At 33.9% G+C, this 18,625-nt stretch overlaps 1 protein-coding gene across 5 annotated transcripts in view; it reads left to right on the top strand.

The window, feature by feature from the left end:
- The window catches only part of Cdh18 (cadherin 18), a 283,071-nt gene that overhangs the window by 164,216 nt on the left and 100,230 nt on the right, over positions 1–18,625 (top strand). The gene's annotated exons all lie outside the window — the stretch shown is intronic.

The raw sequence follows: 18,625 nt of genomic DNA, 5'->3' as shown, positions 1-18,625 counted from the left end.
AGAACCAATTACAGACCAAAGCAGTGATCTCATACAAACCTGGCCTGTTGAAATTCAGCTTATTTGGCCTCCTTGCACATCATGAATTGGGTTGCTTAGGGGAGTCTGCATAACCCCAAGAGAGCTGAATGACAGACAGGCTTGACCACCACATGGGTGATGACTTCCCCATCAAGTTCCTACAGATAATTTTGTGCACTCTATGTTCTGAGAGCATGGACAGCTTGAGAAGAATTACAAATAACCAAGGGGATGGTATGGGCAGGGGTGACTGGGGTCTCAAGTGAAGGTCTACAGATTTTTCTTTCATGAGGGGGGCGGTCAACAGTCCTTATATTGATGGTCTCTTGCAAGTAGTAACAGCTGCTCCAACGAAGGTAGTATGATTTGTGCTGAGAGGACAATGTTCTACCACATACATGATCCTGATGCTCACAGACTGCATGATGCACACAGTAGTTTATGGCAAATTTTTAAAAGAGATGTACTAAAAAAGATGATTAATTATTGGTAATTAAGTTCCAAGTTAGATATCCTTATAAATCCACTGTTCATAATGTTTTTCCATAGAATTTATTGTCTTAACTGAATCAGACCATATAAAAATCATGGGAAGACATTTTTAACTTAGTAACTGAAAATCGATTGAGCCAAGCCTGTTTCAGCAAATAGTGGTTTTATTGGGTAATATGTCACAATTCATTGGCACTTTACTAAGTGAGAATCCTTCTCTACTATTAAACTTTTTCATCACCTTTATCACCTATAATAAATATACATTTTTTACTAAAATTAATGGCAATGTCTTAGTTTTCCTCCACAGAAACCCATAAAATGATGTTACATTTCAAGGCAATTATATGGAGAATTATATTCTGTAGAACTCTTTAGAGCTTGATAACATGTCCTTTAATTCTCTTTTCAAAATTATGTTCAGAGGTAGTTTGCAAGGTGAGCCAAAAAAATAGTGAAACAAGCTATTGAATGGACAGGTGGTGAGCGCTGATGGAGGATGGGTGGAAGTTAAATACTGATGATAATTTACATTCTACTTTCTCGAAGGATTTTGATTCTTGTTCTGCTGTTTTCATTCAAACAAATGAACGATACTCACCTGGCCCAAGCTTATATTAATAAACCTTTGTTTATTATTTCTTCTTATGTTTTCATGTTTTAATATTAACTTGCAAAGATGGTAGGATTTCCTTTTAAGGAGTTGTAAGGATGCAAGCTTTCCCCTGTCCTTCCACATGTGATTGGGTTATCATCAGCCAAACAGCAGCATATTTCATCTGAGTATCCTGCAATTAGAAAACAATATTTGAAATTCTCACGAATAACTCCACGGGGATTTATTTTCATATGATAGCAGAAGAATTGCCTAAATATAAATTATCACTTAATATATCAAATATATGTGTTTTGGACAAGTAAACAGTACTTCCTTTGCAGCTATGATTAGGGAAAACTACTTAATGTCATATGGATGCTGCCTTACACCCTTTCTCTTAGAAAAGTATATCTGGAGTCAGTAATCAGTAGGACAGTACCAAACTCATTTCTGCTCTTCTAGTGTGTCTACATGGCTATACTCTTCATCTCATAGGACTATTTTAAGTTGAAAAATCATCATCTTTTTAGATTATACAATACACAGCATTTGAAACATCATGAAATTATTAGGGTGATATATATTCAACATGTTATTTGGATGTTATCTATTATATGGTCAACAACTCTTGATTTTTTTCATAAAAAGTATAATTCCTCCATATAATATATTTTGATAATGTTTTTTCCGTCTATGCCTTTCTTCCTACCTACCCTTACATCTGGATCCAAATCCTTTCACTCTTTCCTTAATAAACAAACAATATCTTAAAGTAATAATAACACAAAATAAATCAAAATAAATAAATTTGAATATGTCAAAACAGCCTAAAGTACAAGAGTCAATAAAAGTAAACACTAAAAGAACACAGAGATGTACACACACACAAGCACACACACACACACACACACACACACATGCATGCACACACACAAGCACACATTTGAACACTTAGCAATCCCATAAAATCAAAAAAAAACAAAACAAAAAACTGGGAGCTATAAATATATCAGTCAGCCAGACTCTGTAAAACAGGAAAACAGAAAAAAAGCAATACATGCAAGTAGTTATCAACTGTAGATAACTCCTGGGTTATGCATCAGAGCATGTATCCTTTCTCAACTCTAGGACCTCATCTGGTGCTGACCTATGAGGGCTCTGTGTGTGCTGTCAGTCTTGTGAGACTGTGGTTAGAGTCCTCTTGATGACTTCACAAAATAGGAAGGAACATTCTTTTTAAATTTTTCTTGCTTATTTTATTTATTTACATTTCAAATGTTAGCCCCATTCCTGATTTCCCGTCCTCAAACCCCATATCACACCCACTCCCCACTGCTTGTATGAGGGTGCTCCCCCATCCACGCACCCATTCCTGCCTCACCTTCCTAGCATTCCCCTATGCTGGGGCATTAAGCATTCCCAGGACAAAAGGCCTCTCTTCTCACAGAAGGCCATCCTCTGCTACACATGCAGCTGGAGCCATGAGTCTCTCCATGTGTACTCTTTGGTTGGTGGTTTAGTCCCTGGTATCTCTGGGAGGTCTGGCTAGTTGATATTTTTGTTCTTCCTATGAAGTTGCAAACCCCTTCAGCCCCTTCAGTCCTTCCCATAACTCCTCTATTAGGGTCCCTGTGCTCAGTCCAATGTTTGGCTTCGAGCATCCCCATCTGTATCATAAGGCTCTGGCAGAGCCTCTCAGGAGACAACTACATCAGGCTTGTGTCGGCAAGCACATCTTGGAATCAGCAATAAATATTGTTACCCTTATTTATTACACTATTTTTGTGTAACACACATTTCCTATGGATTTTCAGCATGGTTTATTATCTATTTGATATAGTAGTCTTACTCCTAAATTATAATTCTTGTGTTAAAGTTTTTAAAATAAGAAACTAGCTCATAGATCAATAATTGTATTAAAACACAGAGCCAATCACAGAGATTGGACTTCAGATCCTATCATTCTATTTGCTAAGTCTATGGCTTCAGTTGCTATAGTACATTCCCTATGGTACTGTAACAATGGAAAGAAAATACAATATTCACCCATTAAATTATAACTTATAAATATTTCAAAATTATTATTTAAAATTATCAAGAACATTTCACATATTATTATGTGAAAATTATTAATATGAGAAATATTATTAACATGAGAAAATAGTACAATGTAGTATTATGTTTTAGAAATGTAGACAATCTCATAGCTTACAGTTCTATAAGCTATTGCGTGCCTATCTCAGTGAAAGGGTATAAATGTGGCTTGAAGCAATCATTGGAACCTCCTATTGGCCAGGTCTTTGATGGACCTACACCCCAAAATACTACTAAAAAACAAAGAAAGTGAGTAGTCACATTATGTATCTTATAAATATTTATACTGGGAAGCATATCACACAATTAAATGTTCAAAGAAGTTGATTAACCATAAATTTGAATGGATAATTCCTCCACCCCCTTATACCTTACTCTACTGCACAAATTTAAAACAGAAGAGGAAAAAAGGTGGGAGGAAAGATTTGGCTACTTTTGGTATTCCACTTTGGAGTAATTTGATCATAAAATATGAAATTATTATACTCTAATCTGTGAGAATATGAAATTGAAAAATGTTTTCTGTAATTATTTCTATTCTGAGTTACCTCATACCTCATATTGCAATCAATGTCAACTGAATTAATGACATCATTAAATTTCCAGTGGATTATTTTCTGATTTCTAATTTGGTAGAAATTTGCAGTGTTAATATACAAAATGCAATTGGAGAAAAATAGGTTGTGTTTAACATTTGCTAAGATATTAGGCTGATGTATTTGCTTTTTGATTGAATTCTGTTTGAAGGCAAAATGGAAAGAAAGCCTTAAGGTAGAAAAAGACATCAGAGATACCAAGACCTGTGAGATTTTATTATCCTCATATTCAAGAAGAAACAAGGAAACACATTGGAAGCCAAATAAGACACCGTGAATGCTATTGACATACCCCCATGGCTTATTCATCTACCTTTTTTTGTAATTATTTTTATCCTTTTTTAAGTTTTTATTTTCTATATTCTTTGTTTACATTCCAAATGCTTTCCCATTTCCCGGTTCCTGCCTCCCCATATGTTCCATTCCCAACTCACGCCCCCCACCATTTCTCTGTCCTGGTACTCCCCTACCAGGACTAGGGCCATCTTCTTCCTTCTTCTTGGGAACCATTTGATATGTTAATTGTTTCTTGAGTATGCAGAGCTTCTGGGCTAATTAATATCCACTTATCGGTGATTGCATTCCATGTGTATTCTTTTGTGATTGGGTTACCTCACTTACAGTTTCATGAATTCATTGTTTTTAATTGTTGAGTAGTAGCATCCCTCTATTACTTCTGCTTCTGTTCTTGCCTCCAGATTTTTGCTTTGACTTAATACCTTGACTTCTCTTCTTGATAGAATGTTAGGTAAATAAATCTTTTCTTCCCCCCAGGCCCCCCACCCCCAAAGACACTGTGAATGCATACGGCATGGCGCCCTGCAGAGGGCAGCACACTGTTCTGTACTTCGTGGGCTCTGACAGTTTGAGAACAATCTTTGTTGTCAGCTGTGACTCAAACAGGAGTCGGTGTGAAGCTTCAATAAAGGGCATGAATACCAGCAATAAGGTTGTCTTCAGCTGGATTGTGATGCCCAAATTAAATAACAAATGCAGGACACCACTGCACATTTAAATATTCTATACTGCTGAGAGTTAGTAATACATAGCTCCTATCAGAAAAGGTTATAGTAAACAATTGCTATAAGCATATTTATCACAGTGTTTGTTATGTTAAATGTTCTCCTTAACTAAGAACTTTGAGGTGAGAAAGTGATCCATGGTCCAAATTCAATAAGGGCTCGGTAAAGTTCAAATGTCAGGATAATAGTCCTGAGGGTAAAAGAAGCTCAGACTTTGGGGGGAAATCATAAACAAGGCATAGCAAAACAGATAGACAAATAACCCAGCAGAATGAAGGGAAAATCTCATTTTAATTAAAATGTTTTGGTATAGTCAACCTGTTGGGGGAAAATAGGTCTGAGATTGTAATAATCCTGACTGTAATTGTAAGGAAATTGTGAATAATATACTTGGAGACAGCAAATTAAACAAGATTCTTACTTTTCTAAATATAAATATATATCAGTGATGGTTTCAGAAAATTTTAAAAATATTTTTTAAAGATTTTTAACATGAATTCAGTGTCATGACTTACATGTTAGGAGCACTTGTGCATCCCAAGGACCTCACTGCTTGCTAGCCCAGGGTCTGGCAGCTCACAAGCTCCTACTAACTCCAACACTAGGGATCCAGTGCCTTCTTCTGGTTTCAACAATGGAACACACCCATGGCAAATACTCTTTCAGATAAAAACACAAATAAAAATAAATATAATCTTAAAAACTAACCTATTAATAGTCACTGCTTAGAAAACAATACCTATCTCTGAACAAAATGGATTCAAAAGTCTCTTATGAGTGTACAATGATTCTATGGAGAGTTTACCCCATGACATTCACTCTTCTAAGAAAAAGTCTGTGACTAGGCCAGTTCACTTTATCCTAACTAAGTAAACCTACATTACTGATGTCTCTTCCCATTCCTAAATGGAAAACATGCAAGGAAATAGTAGCATAGAAATAAAACCCTGGTCTCCTAATCTCTCAGATTTTCCATATCTGTCATTCGTGGTGCATAGCCAAAATCCTTTATGGCCAAGAGAAACCTCAACTGCTAAAACAGGCAATTGACAATGAAAACATAGAGTTACAATATTAAGAAACAAAAATACTTCAAAATTTTTGAATGAACATAGTACATAAATTTAAAAGGTTTCTTAAAAACACAAATGTAAGGTCTGAAGTTTCCAGATCAATAGTAGAATCCAAGACTCTGGATTATATCTACAAACCACACACACACACACATACACACACACACACACACACATGCACATATACACACACACACACAATTTGAATGATACTATATTTGAATAATTTAAAATACTAGATTCTGATTACTTTTATCTTGTCTATAATTAAAAAACTTTATGCCTTATGCACTTCTTATAAGCTAATTTTAGTTTGTCTCCTTTATCTCTCATTATGCAAGAGCTCCGACCCACAATATCCCAGAGTTCACTAGGGCTTGTCAACTGTTCTTGACTGAGGTACATTCCAACCCAATAGTCAAATATCGCTATAACCTTCCACAAAGCTCTGAATATTGATGTGGTTTATAGAAACCTTCTCAGCATTGTCCATCTACTTTTAAAATATCTTTAGAATTTGAGAAATAACTGGCCCACTGACTTTGGAGTGAACATACCGAAAGACATTAAAGAAGCAAAATAGAGAGATCTTAAATTGCGGCCTTCACTGAATGAGATGCTCTTACCCAGGAAGAAAGTGGACAATCGGCTTAAATTTGAAGTGGTATGAAGTAGTGAAAGGGAAAAAGATTCACGTGCAAGGTGTATTGTGCCACTGCTTCTGATTTATAGTAGAAATAATAGTCCTTAATCATATAGTATCCTAATTATCCATATGGTGAGGCATCCTGGACTTGCAGTTTCTGTCTGACTGTGGTTGCTGTTTCCTCTTTAGCTAACTCCCTTTATAAATGTTTCTGAAGAGAAGTGCTACAAAAGATGAGGCCAAAACAGTGTCATGGTAAGAACTTCTGCCAAAGCTGTGAGGATGGTGCTTGAGTCATTAGAAACACATTCATAGGTTCTTTGGAACCTTAAGAATGAATAGTGTGAAAATAAACAGTGATGGGTGCTAAATCAAAAAATTAGCATGACTTCTAGGTTTGTTTTAATACAACAGTCTCGAAAATCTAAATCAATGCCTCATTTGTGGCCTCCCTCAGCCATTATATGCTGTGGTAATTGCCTTTCAAGTTCTGGCTTTGTTTCATAATCATTCCCAGTTAGTTTCTTGTGTTCTAATGGAGATCATTCTTCAAAGCTTTCATAACTCATGGCAAAGAAAGCTCAGGTATGCCCATGGAATCAGAACCTTGCGTGCAGTTTGCAGTATGTTGCTTCATTAATGCATTATTTGTTCTATGTGATGTATAGGCTGCCTTAAAAGCCTGATTCTGTACTTGACAATTCTACCTAGGAAATTACAAACCAGCTAGTAAGCAAGGGAAGAAAGACTTCTGAATGAAAATGAGAGAGGAGAACAGTCACCCTACAACCTCAGCATTTGGAGATACCTCACAAAACACAAACTGTTTTAGAAGCAAAATTAAAGTAGCATATACATAAATAGATTAAAAATACAAAACACAATCTTTCTATTAAACTTATATGTTACATTATGCAATGTAAACAGAGAAATGCAAAACTACCATTTGGAAAGTTTAATATAAAATATTGCCTATTCTTGCCAGATATATTGTATCATTCAGCATATCAAAAAATGGCCTACACAGATAGCAAATGGATGGAAAGCAGAAATAAGATATGGAGATATCATCATTTAAAAAATAATCTCCCTTACTTTTAAATTAGTATATATGTTCCTTTTTAACCTATTATTCTCCATTACTGGAATATCTTGTCTGTATTTTCAAATGTTTAAGCTATGTAAGGCTAGTTATCCTCCAAATTAAATTGAAGAAAAACAAGTATAGTGACCTTTTCTTGACTATTCTGAACTAACTCATATCTGTTTGCTTGTTATTGTGTATGCATATGTACATATATATGTACATATATATATATGAAAAATAAAAATGCTCAATTCTGTCAAAATAGCCAATTTCTTGTCATATTTACAAAGATCAGAAAGACCGATTCTTTTTTATCTCATGCACTTTCCGTAAAAGAACACTTCTAGCCTTTTATATGTAATTCAAGAAATGAAGATTCAATCAAGAGCAATTTTGAGCATTTATTATAATAATTGGTGTATCTTTGGTGTGTTGCAGGAGTGAGATCAGCTCCACTTTCCTCTTTGAAATTGTAATTATTACCTTCATTTGTCAGTCCAGGACCTTTCGAGATATTGCCGTCTATTCAACTACCCATAATTCCTTTTTTACTGATACCCCTTGAGTGCATCAAGGTTAATACAGTCAGGAGATCACTCTTCAGAGATCTACAGCCAACACTTCTCATTCTGTAGAGGCTCCCCACTGACCTGGGCCCTTGAGCCAAATCCCAGAGTACCATTAGTATTATCGTGCCCTTTTCTCATAGTCCACTTGTAATCAGACAGCTTGCCCTGGTCTACTTGTCTTTAAAAATTCACTTCAAAATGCCTCCGTAACACTTCCTTCACCTCATATCCACTGCTAAAATTTAGGTCAGGCGGCCGCACTTCCCATTATTATGCCTGCGCTTTCAATTCTGTCTGCAGCCTGCTCTGGCTGTATCCTACTTGACAGAGCAGCGGCATTTGACACACTTGAACAGATCCTATTCTCTGAAACACTTTTCTTCCAGCATGCCACACCTCCTCCTTTTTTATCTTTGTCCCTGTGCTTTGGTCTTCAGGTTTTTTTTTTTTTTCCTCTTTTGGGACCAGGATTCAATATTTGAGCATCAGGATATACTGGTTCCTTTGCTAATGTCATCAGGTTAAAAGGTTTTTTATCTTACCTTTATGATAGGGTTGAAGTGATGTTCTTATTGATCTGCTGATATACTGTATGACACAGAATATCTTTTCTGAGTTTCTGATATGAGTGGTACTGAACAAGTTCAAACTTGGGCTTGCAGCATAGTACACACACACACACACACACACACACACCATAGGGACCATTGTAGAAATCTGAAAGTATAAAACAAATACTGCTCACGATCTGCTCTAAGACCAACCATTTCCTATCATCCTTTATGTCTTTTTCCCTTCCATACTACACAGCTCCTTCATGAGCAAACACTCTGAATCTGACACTGCTCTGCACTTCTAATTTATTTACTTTTGTGTAATCATCTCTTAAGTCATTTCCTGCTTTCAGCCTAGTACTACTCTCTTTTCTTTATAGAATATACAATTCAATAGTGCAGAAACATAAGAAGATATTATTTCATCACATAAAATATGACAACGACTATGTCTTATTTGCACCAAACCCAGAAGCATTATAGTTCTTATCTCCCAGGCTGTTACATGATTATATTTCAATGTATCATATATAAGAATTTCCTTTTTATTTTAGGTGAGATGACTCTCCTCTTTGATTTTTCTCTGTCTAAAAAAAAAATTACCTGAAAGAATTTTTATATTACATGACTTCTCTCAAATACATTTATCCTTGGCAATAATATGAAATCCTATTTAAGAAAAAGAAATTTGTGTGTTTATATTTCATTGTATGCATATACATATTTTACTGATAAATATTCTGTAGTACAAAATATGCAAATACTTGTAGGCTGTAAAGTCAGTTGCCTTTATCAGTATACTTTCATTGAATATTGTCATAATTTATCATTCATATCTAATATGTTGTTGCAATTCAAATAATACAGATGATCTGATTCAAATAAATTTTGATTATTATCTAACAAATGTAAATCAATGTACTTTGGTTGTAGATAGTCATTTTTGTTTTCATTGATGTATGCTTTATGTAGACAATTGATGTTTAGTTAGACACTAGCCACTCATCAATACTGTGAACCCCTTTCTTGACATGTTGAAACAGGTACCATTATTTGCAATAGCATTTCTTCAGCCTTTACTGATTGTATTGCTATACACTGAGAGGCTCAGTGAGAGCCTGACCAATATAGATGCAAATGCTTGCAGCCAACCATTGGACTGAGCACAGAGACCCCAGTGAAGAGTTAGGGAAAGGACTAAAGGAGAAAAACGAGATTGCAACACCATAGGAAGAACAACAATATCAACCAATCAGAGGCCCCAGAACTCCAGGTAGGACTATGTCTAATTTTCTGAGGAACTGACAGACTGATTTCCAGAGTGGTTGTACCAGCTTTAAATCCCACCAGCAGTGGAGGAGTGATCCTCTTTCTCCACATCCTCACCAACACTTACTGTCACCTGAGTTTTTGATCTTAGCCATTCTGACTGGTGTGAGGTCAAATCTCATGGCTGTTTTGATTTGCTGTTCTCTGATGACTATGGATGTTGAACATTTCTTTAGGTGATTCTCAGCTGTTCTGTATTCCTCAGTTGAGAATTCTTTATTTAGCTCTGTACCTCAATTTTAATAGGGTTATTTGGTTCTCTGGAGTCTAACTTCTTGAGTTCTTTGTATATATTAGACATTAGTCAGATGTAGGATTGGTGAAGATCTTTTCCCAATTTGTTGGTTGCCATTTTGTCTCATTGACATTTTCCTTTGCCTTACAGAAACTTTGTAATTTTATGGGGTTCCATTTGTCAATTCTTGATCTTAGAACATAAGCTATTGGTGTTGTGTTCAGGAAATTTGCCTCTGTGCCCATGTGCTTGAGGCTCTTCCCCAGTTTCTTTTCTATTAGTTTCAGTGTGTCTGGTTTTATGTGGAAGTCCTTGATCCACTTGTACTTGATCTTTGTACAAGGAAATAAGAATGGATAGATATGTATTCTTCTGCATGCTGACCTCCAGTTGAAACAGCACAATTTGTTGAAAAGGCTATCCTTCTTCCACTGGATGGTTTTAGTTCCTTTATCAAAGACCAAGTGACCATTGTTGTGTGGGTTCATTTCTGGGTCTTCAATTCTATTCTATTGATCTACCTGCCTGTCACTGTACCAATACCATATAGTTTTGTTTGTTTGTTTGTTTTTAACCACTATTGCTCTGTAATACAGCTTGAGATCAGGGATGGTGATTCTCCCAGAAGTTCTTTTATTGTTGAGAATAGTTTTCACTACCCTAAAAACTATCCTGGGTTTTTGTTATTCCAAATGAATTTGCAAATTGCTTTTTCTAACTCTGTCAAGAATTGAGTTAAGGGAAACAACATCCTTCACAATAATCACAAATAACATAAAATACCTTGTTGTGACTCTAACCAAGCAAGTGAAAGATCTGTATGACCAGAATGTCAAGTCTCTGAAAAAAGAAAGTGAAGATCTCAGAATATGGAAAGGTATCCCATGCTCATTGTTTGACAGGATTAATATAGTAAAAATGGCCATCTTAGCAAAAGCAATCTACAAATTCAATACAGTCCCTTGTCAAAATTCAAACTCAATTCTTCATAGAGAAGAGAGCTTTTTGTAATTAAAGATATTGGCAACTCCATGTAGCTCACTGATAGAGAAATCTGAGGCTATAGTTAAACCATGTCCTCCTGATCAGTGTTTAGTCTTAGAAGACACTTGCACAAAGGTCATTTTGCACTTCCATATTTTCTCGGGCTTTTTTTTTTTTTCAAGATACCTGTGGATATTTCACCTGGTATTGTCTTGGCAGTATTTCCCTTTTTATTTTGAAAAGTATTTCTTCTTCTTCTCCTCCTCCTTCTCCTTCTCCTCCTCCTCCTCGTCCTCCTTTTCTTCTTCTTCTTCTTCTTCTTCTTCTTCTTCTTCTTCTTCTTCTTCTTCTTCTTCTTCTTCTTCTTCTTCTTCTTCTTCTTCTTCTTCTTCTTCTTATTCTTCTTCTTCTTCTTCTTTTTCTTCTTCTTCCTCTTATTCAGATTATAATATAATTTACTCCTTCCCTTTCCTCATTTCCAAATTTCTCATATACTCATATATTTCTCCTTTTTTTGTTTCAATACAATGGGCCCCCTTTTTCTTCACTAATTATTATTTTAAGCATCTGAGTTTGCATGTTATGATGTAATTATAATCTAAAGATATATCAATAAATATAAACACACCTATCATACACCTATCCAAACTATAAATGTCAAACAAATGTGAATTTGTAATACAAACTCTATGTATATATCCAAAATAGCAAGGAAGAATTTGTTCAGAAAATCTGTCAGAAAGTGGTTTCATATCACCAGGTATAAAAAAGTATTCCTTATAAAATGGGAAGTTATAATGTCTTCATAATTCTTCATCAGCATATAGAAAATAAAAAAGAAGCCAACATGCATTGAGGTTCTAACATTCAGTCCTGTTCAGCATTTCATCTTTTGGTATGAACCTGGATCATCTATAGTGATTTCCATGGTTAAATGACAATGGCTAGAATGCTTTCAGATTGGAGACTGGAGGCAGATTCTGACTATATCTATCTATCTATCTATCTATCTATCTATCTATCTATCTATCTATCTATCTATTTTTTATCTATCTACTATCCATCTACCTATCTATCTCTTTTTTATCTATCTACTATCCATATACCTATTTTATTTATCTATCTGTCTATCTATCTGTCTATCTATCTATCTATCTATCTATCTATCTATCTATCTATCTATCTCTTTTTTATCTATCTACTATCCATCTACCTATTTTTATCTATCTATCTATCTATCTATCTATCTATCTATCTATCTATCTCTTTTTTATCTATCTACTATCCATATACCTATTTTATTTATCTATCTGTCTGTCTATCTATCTATCTATTTTCTATCTCCCTATCTATCTTCTGTATACTTATCTTCTATCTATCTATCTTTTATCTATCTTTTATCTATCTATCTTTAACTATCTACCTATCTTCTCTATCTATCTATCTATCTATCTATCTATCTATCTTTGAGATTATACTTTGTGATGTGAGCTAAAATGTTGCTTAATCAGACTTTTCTTTGGACAATTTTCTCATTTCCAAGACTGGCATTCTCTTTATTCAAAAACAGGTGGTAATTTGAGCCCTTATAGTGCTGGAAAATAAAATTGGCTTCATTGAACAGCTGCCATGAGGCCTTCTGTTGCCATCACTCTCAAACTCAGGTTTGACTTCTGTCAGCCTGTTTTCAGGCAAGGTTGAATTTCTTTTCTACCACCTAGATCAATCTCAATATATATATTTGTTCAATGAATAATAGTGTGTTAAGCAAAATGATAGCTTCCTTTAAAGTTTGTGATACCAGAATCCCATGTAATATTTTATCTTTATTTTTTATTAGTTAAACCCATAATACAAGAGAAAAGTAAAATGCTGAAATACAACCCACAATGCACTGTGACCTTCAGTTAAGAAGTGTGCCTTTGTCACTTGAGACACAACTGTGCCTCCTAGCAGCTGTAGCTATCACAATGATTAAAAGCTGGTAGTTCAGACCACTGTTAAATTCACAGGAACATCAACAGTTCATATGTACAAACACACACACACACACACAAATACATACACATACACGTTATAATATGAAATATATAATATAAAGTATATATGTTACTGTATGTATGTATGCATGTATGTATGTATGTATGTATGTATGTATGTACATATATGATAAATCCATTGCTTTTTTTTCTGGATTCAGACATGCTTTTATACTTGTCTCACATGCCAAATTATTCTGCTTCATCCACACTTCCAAATCCTTAGTACAAGGAACTCTCTTTCATAAGAATGGTACAATTGACAGATTTTCTCATACATCTTTAAGTGGAAACAGGAAGTTACAGAAGCATAAATAACTTGTTAAACCAATACCAAAACATCAGAATATATAGAAATATATACACTTAGATTACAAGAAGATAGGCAATTCAAATAATTTTCATATTTCTAAATTAAAATTACATTTAGAAATCAAGCTATATAATGAATAGTAAGGGAAACTTTTACATATATCAAAAGTTTTGAGTGTTCATAATATTGAAAGGCAAACCTATATGAAACTTGTTTAAATGTATATACCATGTTTTGTTAATTCTGAGTAAATGTTGTTCAATTATGAGAATCATGAGATTATATTTTCACCAAGATATATGTCTGTGTTACACATCCCTGTATCCTCATACAGGGTGTCTAAATATAATGGTGCTTTAACCTGATGTTAATTTGCATTAATCATTTTTGTCTTGATTACTAACTAAATTAAACTGAGAGATATCTAGGAGACAGTAAAGCACACTATGAATTGTATATTTTAGGAAATTTCCTATAGGATTCATTACTAGATAAAAATGTACCCCCAAGGTAGATAATGTCTGGCTATCATCTTGGGGATTCAGAGGGATTAAGGAGAAAGAAAAAAAAAACAATTTGTAAGTTTTTTTTTTTTTTGGTAGTTTCATTGACTTTTGTTTCATTCTGTTTTGCTTTGCTTTTGGTGTGTGTGTGTGTGTGTGTGTGTGTGTGTGTGTGTGTGTGTAAGAGAGAGAGAGAGAGAGAGAGAGAGAGAATTTCACATGTACATGCACCTTTATTTGATCATAGACAGGACAATGAAGGATACCAGGTGCTGTTCTCTAATTTCTCATACCTTACTATTTAAGACCAAGACTATAAAGGTCCTGTTTCAGTTATGTAAACTGTCCAACAAGCTCCCAGGACCTGCCTGTCTCCACCTCCCAACAGTTTGGAACTGTCATGTAAAGCCATGCCTGGCTTCTTCATGTGAATTACAGAGATTTTGTGTCAGGTTGTCCTGCTTCAAGAGTAAGCACTGCTAGCCACAAAACAGCTCCAACTGCATTTGTAACATTTAATACTAATTTCGTTTGAAATATATAAATATAGTATTTATAACTATTGATGGGTTAATATATTATATAATCATAGAAACATACCATGTAATAATTAGATTGTACAAGGCATTCGTGTTGCTTCCAATGTCTATCATTTTGCTAGGAGAGGAAGATCTTCACTTTCCTCCTTGCTTTTTGAATTTAAAATTTGTTGCTATATGGTTTTTCATGGTCCTTTTAATGCTACTTTATCAGATGATACCTTAGAATGATTTGCAAACTTTTTCATCCCATTTTCTACCTTACATTTGTGAGTGAGGATTCACTGCTCTGTTTTCAATCTCATCAGTGTGTAAGAGTGTATGGGGGTGGGTGTTGTAGTATGAAAATTTTAACTCAGGATTCAATGTATAGGAAGAAGGTGCTAACCTCCACCCACCCCCCTCATCAATAAGCTTCACCATAACATGTTAGATTTCACATTTGACTGAGTAGTTCTCTTTATGTGCCCAGATTAATTTAGCACAAGACTATCATTGCATATATATTTTCTAAAATGGGAAGATTTTATTTTTAATGGCTAGATACTACTTACTGCACTACATATAAGATGTTTCTTCCTCTTTGCTATCTGTGACTGCTGATATAATGATGAGAATACAGGTGTCTCATAAGCATACTGTTATCATGTTCATTAGAGATAGGCCCAGTAGTGAGATGGATAGAGTATAATGTAATTATCTTTTTCATTGTCTTTTCCTTCTCTTGTCTCTCTCTCCCTTTCTCCTTTCTCTTTCTTTCTTTTTTTGAAAAGCAAAACTTCCCATGAAGTTCTTTTATACTGACTACCATGTTACTTTACTTTGAACAGCAGTTATACTCTTGCTCTCTGTGCCTCTCAGTACTGTTTACTTTGTACCTTTGTGATTATTGCTCATTTTACATTTGTAAGTTCACCTACTTTTGCATTTTTGTGAATTAAAATATTGCCTGGCTGTTTATTTACATTCGTATGATAACTTGTCATACTGATCATTTCTTTTGTCTATCAATGGTTTTATTTGGAAACTGTAAGATGTGTTTTATGTAAATATAATATAGTGATTGGTTTTTAGCACTAAAAATGCTCATTTTATAATTGTCATATATTATTTCTGAAAAATATTTTATAAATATTTAACATATTTATGGTAAATATTTATCATATGCTATACATATATATATGTATAATGTGTATATTCTGTCTTCTAATTTAATGCAAACATATTACAAGTATTTGCTTATGTTTTCTGCACCTTGAAGGCCTTGTCTAAATTGTTTTATGATCCTATATCACAAAGGTTTTTTGCTATTAATTTTCTAGCACAATTACACACACATTTCTAGTAAGATCGTATTTTTAAGTCTTTAATCTATAAAAATATCTCACTTTCACACATGTTCCAATGCTTCCTTTTCTTCCTTTGCTCAGTAGCTCATTGATTCTTGCAATGTCTGTTATGCTGGAGAAATGTGTTAGATTCCCAGCAATTGAGCAAAATGCAAAACGTCTACTTTACAATGAAGGGGAATTTATGAGTTCTTAGTATAAATGCTTTGTGAACATAAGAAGCTTCTGTAACAATCTGATTATGTATGCATATTTATTTATTCTTGTCTATTAGGCATATTTATTTTGCAATCTTCTGTGCTGGTAAATAATGAGCCAAATTTAGGTAATATTTTCCTCTTGTACTCTTAGTTACTGGCTAAAAATTCAAGAAAACACTTTGGAAATTGTTGTTATATGAATACCATCAGTTAAGAAACAAAATCTTAAGGTCTTCCAATGAATGAGACTCAAGAAATAATGTTTATAATCAGATGAGGCTTCAATTGTATTAAGCAGAGAATAATTCACAGTAACAAGTGCCTCCCTACCAAGACGCTTGCGAAACATGAGTGACAAGAAAGAAAGAAAAATGGACATAGCATTAAGGAGGCTCCAATCATTTATTGGAGAAAATAATGAGGAAAAAATGTAATGATACACAGGCAATCATATCCTGTTGATTTAACCTAGAATCATAGAAGAAAAGGCAATGATTCCTGTTAAATTTGTACAGAAAAACATTGTTAGAAAAACAGACATTCACAATGGAACACACGCATTCCCCTAACATATACAAAAATTAACTTTCTTTTTCTGTGTTGGCAGCATATGGTTTCTTTTTTCTAAGTTGGCACCTTATGACAACTAAGGTGATGCTTCATATTTTTTCTTTAAAATTTGCTAATGAAAATGTTATATGCTGTGACCATATTGATTTTACTTTTTCAAAAAGTACTTCTAACGTAATCACTATTGATGTGGTTATAACAGACAACCTGTCAAGCAAGATAATATAAAATCCAGTACACAGATATTTGAGGCAATTTTGTCTATAATCATCTAAGACAGCAGTAAAAAATCCTTTGATATGTAATATTTGCTATATCTATATAGCGGTATTGATATGCTAATATATTGAGATCTAACATTGTTACATAGAGACAATGAAGAGTTAGAACTCAAAGCAAAGAAAATTCTATGGTATGGCAAATATGGCAAAAAGGAACCTAAGAAGGTATGAAGAAGACAGTCTTCACTAGAAATACCATATATTTACCAAATTAGAAAATACCTTATATTTAAATTATGTAATATTTATAAATAGTAAACAGTTCAAAAAGAAAAAAAATATAGTGTTTTCCAGTGATTGCCAAATGGGAGAGATGATTAAGAAGAGGAAAATAGAGCTTTAGAATAATAAAAAATAATTTCTTATCAGCTAGAAACATGTGAATATACATCATTATATATTTCCTGGAATTATAGGAATTTGAAAACAAAAAATGACCCTTACTTTAACCCTGGAAGATAAATGGTAATGAGGTGCCCGTGAAGGCTTATAAAAATTTTCCTACTCTGAGAGACAGTGGTTGTCTATAATGCTATGAGGGTGTAGAATTACAGAATATATGTGATTAAGCTGCATTTTTTCTTTCTAGTTTTCAAAGGACATAGAATCTGATTCTCAAATAAAATCTATAGAAAGGTTGAAAGAAATACTATTAACCACCTCTAGGTACTCCAGGTACTCATATGTATCTAAGTTTGTTAATAATGGTCAGTTTTTAATAAGATAACAATATTCAATTTTTAGAATACTCCTTCACATGCATCTAATGGTGACTAATAGTTCATCGGCTTACTGGACTGCCTTAAGGAAATTTGTAGATTTAGATGATAACAAGACCCATTTTTTCTGAGATATGTGTGTTGTTCTGGAATATGACCTGTTTTTCCTATACTCCATCTGGCTATCATGTTTCTTTCTAGTTGGTTCAGGAAACAGATTCAGTACACAGGAAGGGTTAAACTGTGATATCAATGAGTTTTGGAGCAAGAAGCTTTGCATATTATTTACATACACAATCCTTCAAAAATCACACTTCAAAGTAAATATAAAAAAGAACACTGCCATTTACTGTGCAGTGGTTGGTAGCTTTCTTTAGATATTTATGAATTATAGAATATCAATTTAATAATTATATGGTAAAGATTAATCTGTGTAACATTTTTACTCTACTTAAAATAAAAGTTCTATTTATATTATATTTTTCTTAATGAAATTATCTTTAGTTTTCAAATACCACAAATATCCATTGTGTTTACCATTTATGTAATAGTTTTATGCATCCTATCTGTGTTCATTCCTACATGATTCCTTTTCCCAATTGTGTCATTTGCATATATGATGAAGCACTGTTCTTTGTAAGATGAATACTAGAGGCTTTTGCATATGCATGAATTAAATGATTCATGTATTATCATATTGTTAGAATTTATCTTGATACCAATCTTTTTTTTCCTCTGTTTACCTTCGGCAAAATATCTCACCAAATGGCCTCAATTATTTTTTCACTATGCTTGAAATTGTGATACCATTT

The sequence above is a fragment of the Apodemus sylvaticus genome, chromosome 16 (assembly GCF_947179515.1).
Source record: "Apodemus sylvaticus chromosome 16, mApoSyl1.1, whole genome shotgun sequence".
Classification (NCBI taxonomy): domain Eukaryota; kingdom Metazoa; phylum Chordata; class Mammalia; order Rodentia; family Muridae; genus Apodemus; species Apodemus sylvaticus.
Note: the sequence above shows the minus strand (reverse complement) of the source record. Positions and strands in the feature narration are given on the sequence as shown.